Source organism: Euprymna scolopes, chromosome 12 (assembly GCF_053919585.1).
Source record: "Euprymna scolopes isolate OS-2025 chromosome 12, ASM5391958v1, whole genome shotgun sequence".
NCBI classification, from domain to species: domain Eukaryota; kingdom Metazoa; phylum Mollusca; class Cephalopoda; order Sepiida; family Sepiolidae; genus Euprymna; species Euprymna scolopes.
In genome coordinates, this window is record NC_136493.1 from 145,030,076 (window position 1) to 145,040,075 (window position 10,000).

Genomic DNA, 10,000 nt, shown 5'->3' on the forward strand with positions numbered 1-10,000 from the left:
GAGTATTCATATCTCCATATTGGTTGAAAGGTTTGTATAAAGTCTACAGTAGAAATTGAGTCGAATCAGTATTTTTTTACAAGGTCCTCATGATGATTCATCCACATGAGTTTTTGAGAATGCTTTCTGCAAAAATAAGGCGGGAAAACTTCCCTTGAATTAGAGACGAATTAGCACGCCCTTTCACGTCGAAAAATCACTGGAAACTGAAATTGCGCCTTTATTGGCGCCTCACGTGTGTATTATATAAAAAAGTTCAAAGGCAACTCTGGAAATGCAACAGCAAAAATGCTCCAGACGATGCGAATTCCAACACTAACTTCTTTTTAAAGGTTTTTTTAGGGTTAAGTGCGAGTTTGAGTAAACGTACTCCCATAAATGGTGAAGTTTACAAAAATAAAATAATGTCTCTATGTCACTCTGTTAATTCTAAAATCCATAATAATATATAAAAAAGATTAAATAATTATATATATATATATATATGATGAGTATGTGTGTGCCCCTAAATTCAAAAGCAACAACAACAACAACAACAACAACAATAACGTTTTCATATTATTACTCGTGCTTTCTAGAATATTACTTGCAAAATCTTATGTGCATAGGTCGACTCCTGTTTGTTTTCGAGGAAAAACATTTTGTACTTAACAATTCGGCCACATATAAACCTTTCACAAATACGAATAAATAAATGAGATGAGAACCTAGGTCATTTCCATCGTAGTGAAAACCATCACGTGGATGCTACATGTAATTAAACAATATTTTATAACATAATTAAAATTTAAAAAGATAATAATTCAAAATTAAAATATGCCTTCGTGTACCTAAAAGCGGGATTTTTTGGTTTGTTGAAAGGAAAGTATGAATTACCTCCCATAGTCACGTTTCAAGCGAAGTAATGATGGGCAGATGTAATTATATTATCACACACACACGCGATATATATACATATATATATATATATATATATATATATATATATATATATATATATATATATATATATATATATATATATATGTATAAGTTATTTATGCACATTGTTTCTAAAATATTTGATATTTTATTGCTTTTAAATACACCAGTTAATTATTTCTTATTGATAGTAATAATAGCATCACATATTTCAGATGGGCCCGTTCTAAATGTAAAAGAAAGTATACTCTCTCTGTGGTCACGGTTTCGAACCTTGGTATACGTTGATATGCTGCAGTAACGAAACATATTTCCAATATATATATATATATATTTGTAGTCATCGACATACAGTCCTGTTTTGTTGTATCACAACTCATCAGTGCCGCTAGACTAGCATCTCTCACAAGCCAAGGATTGAACCTAGAACCGTCGTGTTGACAGTCGGCAGTTCCCACTCGACCATGGAATCGACGCCCGTAAATAACTCGTCGGAATGTCTATTTAAATAGACACCTGCCACCACTTTTATAGTGCTCAAAGCGCCTGTTCATAAACAAACAACGAGCTTCGCATTTTCAGCCAATTAAGTAGCGGGTGAGATTATTTACGACAGTGCTCTACCCAAAGAGGGGGGCTTAAAATATATTTGTAGTCATCGACATACAGTCCTGTTTCGTTGTATCACAACTCATCAGTGCCGCTAGACTAGCATCTCTCCCAAGCCAAGGATTGAACCTAGAACCGTTGTGTTTACATATAGCATCTCTCCCAAGCCAAGGATTGAGCCTATATATATATATATATATATATATATATATATATATATATATATATATATATATATATATATATATATATGTGTGTGCGCGCGCGCGTGTTTGTATAATGCTCAATTTATGTAATGTTTGTAATAGTACACACAAAAATATAAATTTATTAAATTATTCAACCATAGCAGTGGTTTCGTTTTGGATGGCTAATTTATATCTATCTATCTATCTATCTACATATATATATATATATATATATATATATATATATATATATATATATATATATATATATATATATGGTTATATATATATTGGATGGCTAAAATTTATAAAACTCACTATGTTTGTCTGACAGTATCTGTCTCCATATTTTCAAAGTATCTCTTTGGAAACTAAAAGTCGCGTAGCAGTGCTAGTGGCCTCAAATGATTGGATTTTTTTATGGACCGTTATCTTAGGGGTCTTTAGTCGGTTAAAATAGTTTTAAAGGAGTCAAAATGGGATCAAAATTGATATATATATACTAGCAAAGAGAACGGACGTTGTTCGGGCGAGATTTTTTTTTACATGTTGTCACTACTTATCAAGGCCCGAAAGCGACTCGGGGATAAGGGTTATTGCATGTACAGTAATCAATGGGACAATATCGTAGTAATCGTTAGTAATGGAGATTTGATAAAGTGTCTTACTTAAGGGGTAGGTTTATCAGGAATTTATTTATGTTGGACTTGAAGACATCCAAGTTGTAGTCAGGTGGGAAACAGGCAAACGGCAGAGAGTTCCACAGGTGTGCAGTTCTAAGAAAGATGCTTTGTTCATGGAATCTACATTTTGATTTAGGCATAGATAAAGAATGTGGAAAATTATTGACAGTGGTTTCAGCTAGACGGGTGTTTTTCGTGAAAGATTGGCGAGGGGGGGACCAGAGATTGGAGCTCAGACGAGCACTTGCCATGGAAATAACGATAAAACAAAGACAGGCTCGCAACGTCTCTTTTGTGGGAGAGAGGTTGCAGGGAAAACAAAGGAGCATCCCATACTAAGGCAAGAAGTCTATTTTGTACTCTGCCAAGGCAGGATAGGCTATTTTTAGCAGCTCCTTCCCATATGTGGCAGCAGTATTCCATCCTTGGACGTACTTGGCTTTTATATAGATAGAGAATTGCATCAGCAGTGAGATATCTTCTGGAGCGGTAGAAGGATCCCACCATTTTTTCAGCAATCTTGGCAACAGACTTGATGTACGTGTTCCATTTCAGGTCAGGAGTAAAGGACAAACCCAGAAGCTTATCGAAACATGAAGCCTCCCCTAGATCAGAGCCATACATTTCAATTGATGCCAGATGGGGATCAGAGCGTTGATGATGTAAAGATAGGAGTTTGGTTTTAGATGCGTTAAAAGTAACCAGCCACTTCATCCCTCACTGTACCACGCGCTCAAGATCAGAGGAGAGAGAATCAGAGAGAACTTTTTCATTTACGGCCTTTGAAATGTTGCCATAGATGGTCGTGTAATCAGCATAGATGTCAACGAATGTGTTTTGGGAGATCATTAATGTAGATCAGAAAGAGAGTTGGGCCCAGGATGGACCCCTGAGGGACTCCGGCATTAATACTATGGGCCTCTGATTTCTGCCCATCAACCACTACTCTTATGAGCCTGTCAGAGAGAAATGATTTAATGATTGAGAAAACATTTCCAGTAATACCGTAGCTTGAAATAGTGTGAAGTAGGCCTTTATGCCACACCTTATCGAAGACCTTTGATATGGTAAAAGCAATTGCTCTAGAAATGAATCCTTTGTTGAGAGATTCGCTAATCCTATGAGATATAACCGTTAGCACATATGCTGTAGATCTAGCAGAACGGAAACCATATTGCATGTCACTAAGAAGGTTATTTCTGCTGCGGTGATTGACAATTTAATATGGATTCCAGCTTGACACACAGGAGACTTATTGGTCTGTACTGAGAGGAAGATAACATCACCTGAATTCTTAAATACAGGGCATACTGATGAGGAAGCCACTTCTTAAGGCAACGCTTAAACAGTTTTGTAAGTATGGGGGCAAGTTCTAGTTGAAGCTTTTTCAACACTATAATTGGAATGCCGTCAGGGCCAGGTTCTTGATTAGCTTGGCGACCTTATGCACAGATATTTGTATGTTGTCTGTTATAGGAGGAAATACAAGGAGTTGATGGCCTTTGTCGCATAGGGTAGAATTAGCTGCAAAGTTCTTGGCAAATAGTTTGGCCTTGTCTGATGCTGACGAGATGACATCAGATCCATTGATGATGGTTGGGATAGAACGCACGCTTCTGTTCAGGATCCTGTTTGCTATTTGCCAAAATTGGTGGGAACCAAGCCACTGCTCAGTTACTTTGAATTTAACGGACTGAGCATATAACTCTCTTGCATTTTTTATTACTCTTTTACATTGGTTGCTGGCAGTCCTGAAAGCAGCTTTAGTCTCAGTACATCTAGCTATGGAAAAAGTGATTTCTATGTGTAATGGCAGCAGCACATTCTGGAGAGAACCATGGCTGACTGTTAGGTTTTTGTGGGAATTTTTGGATGGTATGAATCGGTCTATGCCTACAAGTAACCATTGGAGACCAACAAATGTTCTACTCTACCTTACTTTAATTGTCACTGAAGTAAGTGAAGCTGCCCACTTTTGAATTACATCGATTGATTGTCTGCTCTAATTGAGGACTCATCGCGGTGTACTAGGAGGAAACTTCATATGCCTATCCATAGTGGCTTAATCGACAATACATTGCATTGTAGAGAAATTTCTGTTAATTTCATAATTAAATATATTGCATTGTAGAGAAATTTCATAATTAAATATATTGCATTGTAGAGAAATTTCATAATTAAATATATTGCATTGTAGAGAAATTTCTGTTAATTTCATAATTTTTTAATATATAATAGCTTGGATAAAAAGTCAAGTATCATCGTTTAATTGTGCTCTAAACAGAAACATTCATTTTGAACGCGCCCCTGCCATATCAAAGAACCAACCGTTCATTTTATGAAATTATTTTGCATAATCATTTGAATTAATGTTAAACATACAAAAGTCAAGTATCATAGTTCAAGTGTGCTCTAAAAAGAAATATTGATTTCGAAGATGACCATGTCTTGTAAAAAAATATACAGTTAATTTTATATGGTGGACCTTTCCACTTGTGTGACAATAAAACTTCTCAAATTCACTCGTGATGTTAAGCTGTATAAAAGTGTTATCTTTTGTCAAAATCGAACTTTTTTCTTTAATCGCATTTTTTCAATTATCGATTTTCGATACTTATCAGACACACTCTGATACAAAACTTACGTAAGAACACTCCCAGATACATCAAGTACCTTCGTGCGAAATTAAAAAAATAAATATCGACCCAGCCGTTTCCGCGTCCATAGGGAATGAACTTATACACACATATATCCAGACCCCTTATAACAGCATATATGTAATAAAACAAGTTTTTCCAGTTACCAAGAAAATAAAAATGAGGTGGGAGAGAGAGAAAGAGAGATGGGGGTAAAAAAAGGATAGGGGAGAGGGAGGGTGTGGAGGGGGAAAATAAATAAAGAAGCGATATACATATATATATATATATATATATATATATATAAAGAGAGAGAGAGAGAGAGAGAGAGAGAGAGAGAGAGAGAGAGAGAGAGAATAATGCCTAAATTTATTTTTAATACTTCTATTTAGTAATTCATTCCATTAGACAACACCGAGTAGTCGCACTAGTCAATGTATAATGTTATAGTGTTATCAATAAAAATATATTACGCTATTGCTAACGTAATTGCACAATCTGCTTTTATTTCTTCACGCACGCACACACACACACACGACAAAACGGCTATATTCCAAATTTCAATATGTTATACATCTTAACATTTATTTTTTTTTAACATGTCAACACGTCTACTCTTGATATTATCTGTTTCGTAGCGCAGAAACAATCATGTAATTATTATATTAATTTTGTAGAATTTCCTGCACTAACTCTTCAGAAAAATAGAAACTTTTTAACTCAAAAAATAAAAAGATAAATGAGCATATTAAAAAAATCCTACAAATATTTGCCTCATGTGTTATGATATAAAATCCGTGTTTGGTTTGATAATAAAGCTATTCACAATTTTGTTTTCTTTGAAAAGTTTGCGTAAAAAATTAATAATTTTAATAAAACAATTTGGTAATGAAAGCAACATTGGATTTTTATAAAATAGTTTTCTTTTTTTTTTTTTCGAACAAATAAATAATTGGAAACGTTGTTTTGAATTAAAGCAACTTTGAAAGGTCGACAACAAATTAATGTGGTGGCGATGAAGATGTCTCTCTTTTATCAAAAAAGGAGAAATGTTAATTAAGTCTAACTAAAATTGCATCCGACAATAGATGCTTATGAAAACATAGTTCCATTCCTAATATAAATATATCATCATTATAATTGTTAGGTTAATGAATAATTTTTTTAGCTTATACGAAAAATAGATAAATTAAAAATGAATAAACGTAAACATATATATGAAACTAGCTGTACCCGGCCACGCGTTGCTGTGGCTCAGTTTGTTAAAATGGAACACATTCCTCAAGAAAAAATTTTAATATTTTCTACAATTTTTTTTCCTCAAGATAGAGTGCTTTTTGCCATAAATTGTTAGGGGACATTTTTTTTTCAGGAAAACTGAAACAGTTTTTTTTGTCAAATTCTGCATGAATACCATTCTTTTGAATTTCATCTTTTGATGTCCAATTTTTGAAGTGGGCTATCAGCGATTGCAAACTAACAAATGTAACCAAAAATACGAAAAAATCAACAATAAAATAATTTTGCAGAACGATTGCCATTAAAACAAAAAATAAATAACCAAAAATTTAAACTGTAGAACGATTGCCATTAAAACAAAAATAAATAACCAAAAATTTAAACTGTAGAACGATTGCCATTAAAACAAAAAATAAATAACCAAAAATTTAAACTGTAGAACGATTGCCATTAAAACAAAAAATAAATAACCAAAAATTTAAACTGTAGAACGAATGCCATTAAAACAAAAAATAAATAACCAAAAATTTTAACTGTAGAACGATTGCCATTAAAACAAAAAATAAATAACCAAAAATTTAAACTGTAGAACGATTGCCATTAAAACAAAAAATAAATAACCAAAAATTTAAACTGTAGAACGAATGCCATTAAAACAAAAAATAAATAACCAAAAATTTAAACTGTAGAACGATTGCCATTAAAACAAAAAATAAATAACCAAAAATTTAAACTGTAGAACGATTGCCATTAAAACAAAAAATAAATAACCAAAAATTTAAACTGTAGAACGATTGCCATTAAAACAAAAAATAAATAACCAAAAATTTAAACTGTAGAACGATTGCCATTAAAACAAAAAATAAATAACCAAAAATTCAAACTATAGAACGATTGCCATTAAAACAAAAAATAAATAACCAAAAATTTAAACTGTAGAACGATTGCCATTAAAACAAAAAATAAATAACCAAAAATTTAAACTGTAGAACGATTGCCATTAAAACAAAAAATAAATAACCAAAAATTTAAACTGTAGAACGATTGCCATTAAAACAAAAAATAAATAACCAAAAATTTAAACTGTAGAACGATTGCAATTAAAACAAAAAATAAATAACCAAAAATTTAAACTGTAGAACGATTGCCATTAAAACAAAAAATAAATAACCAAAAATTCAAACTGTAGAACGATTGCCATTAAAACAAAAAATAAATAACCAAAAATTTAAACTGTAGAACGATTGCCATTAAAACAAAAAATAAATAACCAAAAATTTAAACTGTAGAACGATTGCCATTAAAACAAAAAATAAATAACCAAAAATTTAAACTGTAGAACGATTGCCATTAAAACAAAAAATAAATAACCAAATATTCAAACTGTAGAACGATTGCCATTAAAACAAAAAATAAATAACCAAAAATTTAAACTGTAGAACGATTGCCATTAAAACAAAAAATAAATAACCAAAAATTCAAACTGTAGAACGATTGCCATTAAAACAAAAAATAAATAACCAAAAATTTAAACTGCAGAACGATTGCCATTAAAACAAAAAATAAATAACCAAAAATTTAAACTGTAGAACGATTGCCATTAAAACAAAAAATAAATAACCAAAAATTTAAACTGTAGAACGATTGCCATTAAAACAAAAAATAAATAACCAAAAATTTAAACTGTAGAACGATTGCCATTAAAACAAAAAATAAATAACCAAAAATTTAAACTGTAGAACGATTGCCATTAAAACAAAAAATAAATAACCAAAAATTTAAACTGTAGAACGAATGCCATTAAAACAAAAAATAAATAACCAAAAATTTAAACTGTAGAACGATTGCCATTAAAACAAAAAATAAATAACCACAAATTTAAACTGTAGAACGATTGCCATTAAAACAAAAAATAAATAACCAAAAATTTAAACTGTAGAACGATTGCCATTAAAACAAAAAATAAATAACCAAAAATTTAAACTGTAGAACGATTGCCATTAAAACATAAAAAACCAAATAAAAAACAACCAACTTCCCCGTTAAAAAAAGAAAAAAACAATCATTTAAATTAACTTGTTGTCGACCTTTCAATAATATTTAGGGTTGGCAATAAATTTCTAAACTCCTGTCACACTCAGTAATTTAGGTGACCGAAATAGGAATTGAAAGATTAAGGACAAAACTTAATTTCCTGCAAAGGAAGAAGAAGTGTTTAAAAAATATTAACTGGAGAACGATTGCAGTTGCAGTTAAAAAAAAAAATAAATTAATTAAAAAAACAACCCGTTATAAAAAGAGAAAAAAATCATTTAAGTTTATTTGTTGTCGATCTTTCAAAGTTGCTTTAATTCCAAAAAAAAAAAAAAAAACGTTTTAAAATATGTATCTGTAAGGGGGGGGGAAGGAGACTATTTTATGAAAATCCAATGTAGCTTGCATTACGAAATTGTATTAAAATTATAATCTTTTTTACGCAAATGTTTCACTAAATGTTTGTCCAATTATATTTTGATAAATGTTTATACAATAAATGTTTTGGTTGTGTTTCGGTTTTCAAATGGCGCTCGCTCAGTTTAAACCCTGATGAATATGTCATGTCATTTTCTGTTTTTAATAACCGGAAATGTTCCAAGGAAAACTTTCCCGTTCTCATTGATCAAATCGAAACATTAATTAAATCGAAACATTAATTAAATCGAAACATTCCTAATTTAACGGATCTTGGAATAGACAGCCCAAACCTCCCCATGATAAGAACTGCTTTCGAAATAGACAACCCGTAACCATATCAGCATACCCGGAAACCTATAAAAGTTGACATGTGGAATGTTAACGATGCTTTTGCCGTAATGTAATATTGTACCGGCATATCATTCTATGTAGAAATTCCAAAGCTCCTTTCACACTAAGTAATTTAGGTGACTGTAATCAGAATTCGAAGATTAAGGACAACACTTAATTTCTCCAAGGGAAGAAAGTGTTTGTACACGTGAGTTGCTTTTAGTTATATCGTAACGATGTTTACAATCGCAATGTAAATAGAAAAATGGTAACATGAAAGAAACGAAACGAAAGCATACGAAACGCAGTAATGATGCATGTAGAATTTTGCATTGTAATAATGCATATAGAAATGCATTGTTTATATATTTAAATGTAGTATTTTTCGATCCGAGTTGGTAAATATTTTAAAGCACTCATAAATTGATTTGTTATTAATCGAGATTGATTTGTTCGTAATCGCTTTACCAGAAAATTTGATATTTTACATTTTGTGATGCTATAACGGGAAAAGTAATAGTTAACTCTGTAATAGGAAAAACGGAAACAGAAAAAGAAAGCATTGAACGAAACAAAACTAACTGAAAAGGAAATGATATATTATATGTTAATGGAAAAAAGAAGAAAAGAAAAGGAATCACCAAGAAAAGGATAGAATCGTTTTTTTTCCTAATGTAATAATGTTTTGAAATAAATTGTAAATAAGCAATGTATAATTAGGCGTAGTGCATTTCCCGCAATAGGAAGCATTTCAGTTTTTGTATGCAATTACAAAATCCGAAATCGGTGTGCGTTCGTATTAGTCCCTCGTGAACGATAAAGCCGCGGTGTAAATAGGGAGCAGGGAAAGGGGGAATTTAATAGAGAGAAAAGATTTTACAACTTCCATTGATTCTTGCAGGTTTTGGCAGTGAACTCTCACCAGAAAAAATATAGTAAT

The 10,000-nt window shown here is 31.6% G+C and overlaps 1 protein-coding gene across 2 annotated transcripts in view; it reads left to right on the top strand.

Moving 5' to 3' along the window:
* The window catches only part of LOC145291525 (uncharacterized), a 122,367-nt gene that overhangs the window by 75,849 nt on the left and 36,518 nt on the right, over nucleotides 1-10,000 (top strand). The gene's annotated exons all lie outside the window — the stretch shown is intronic.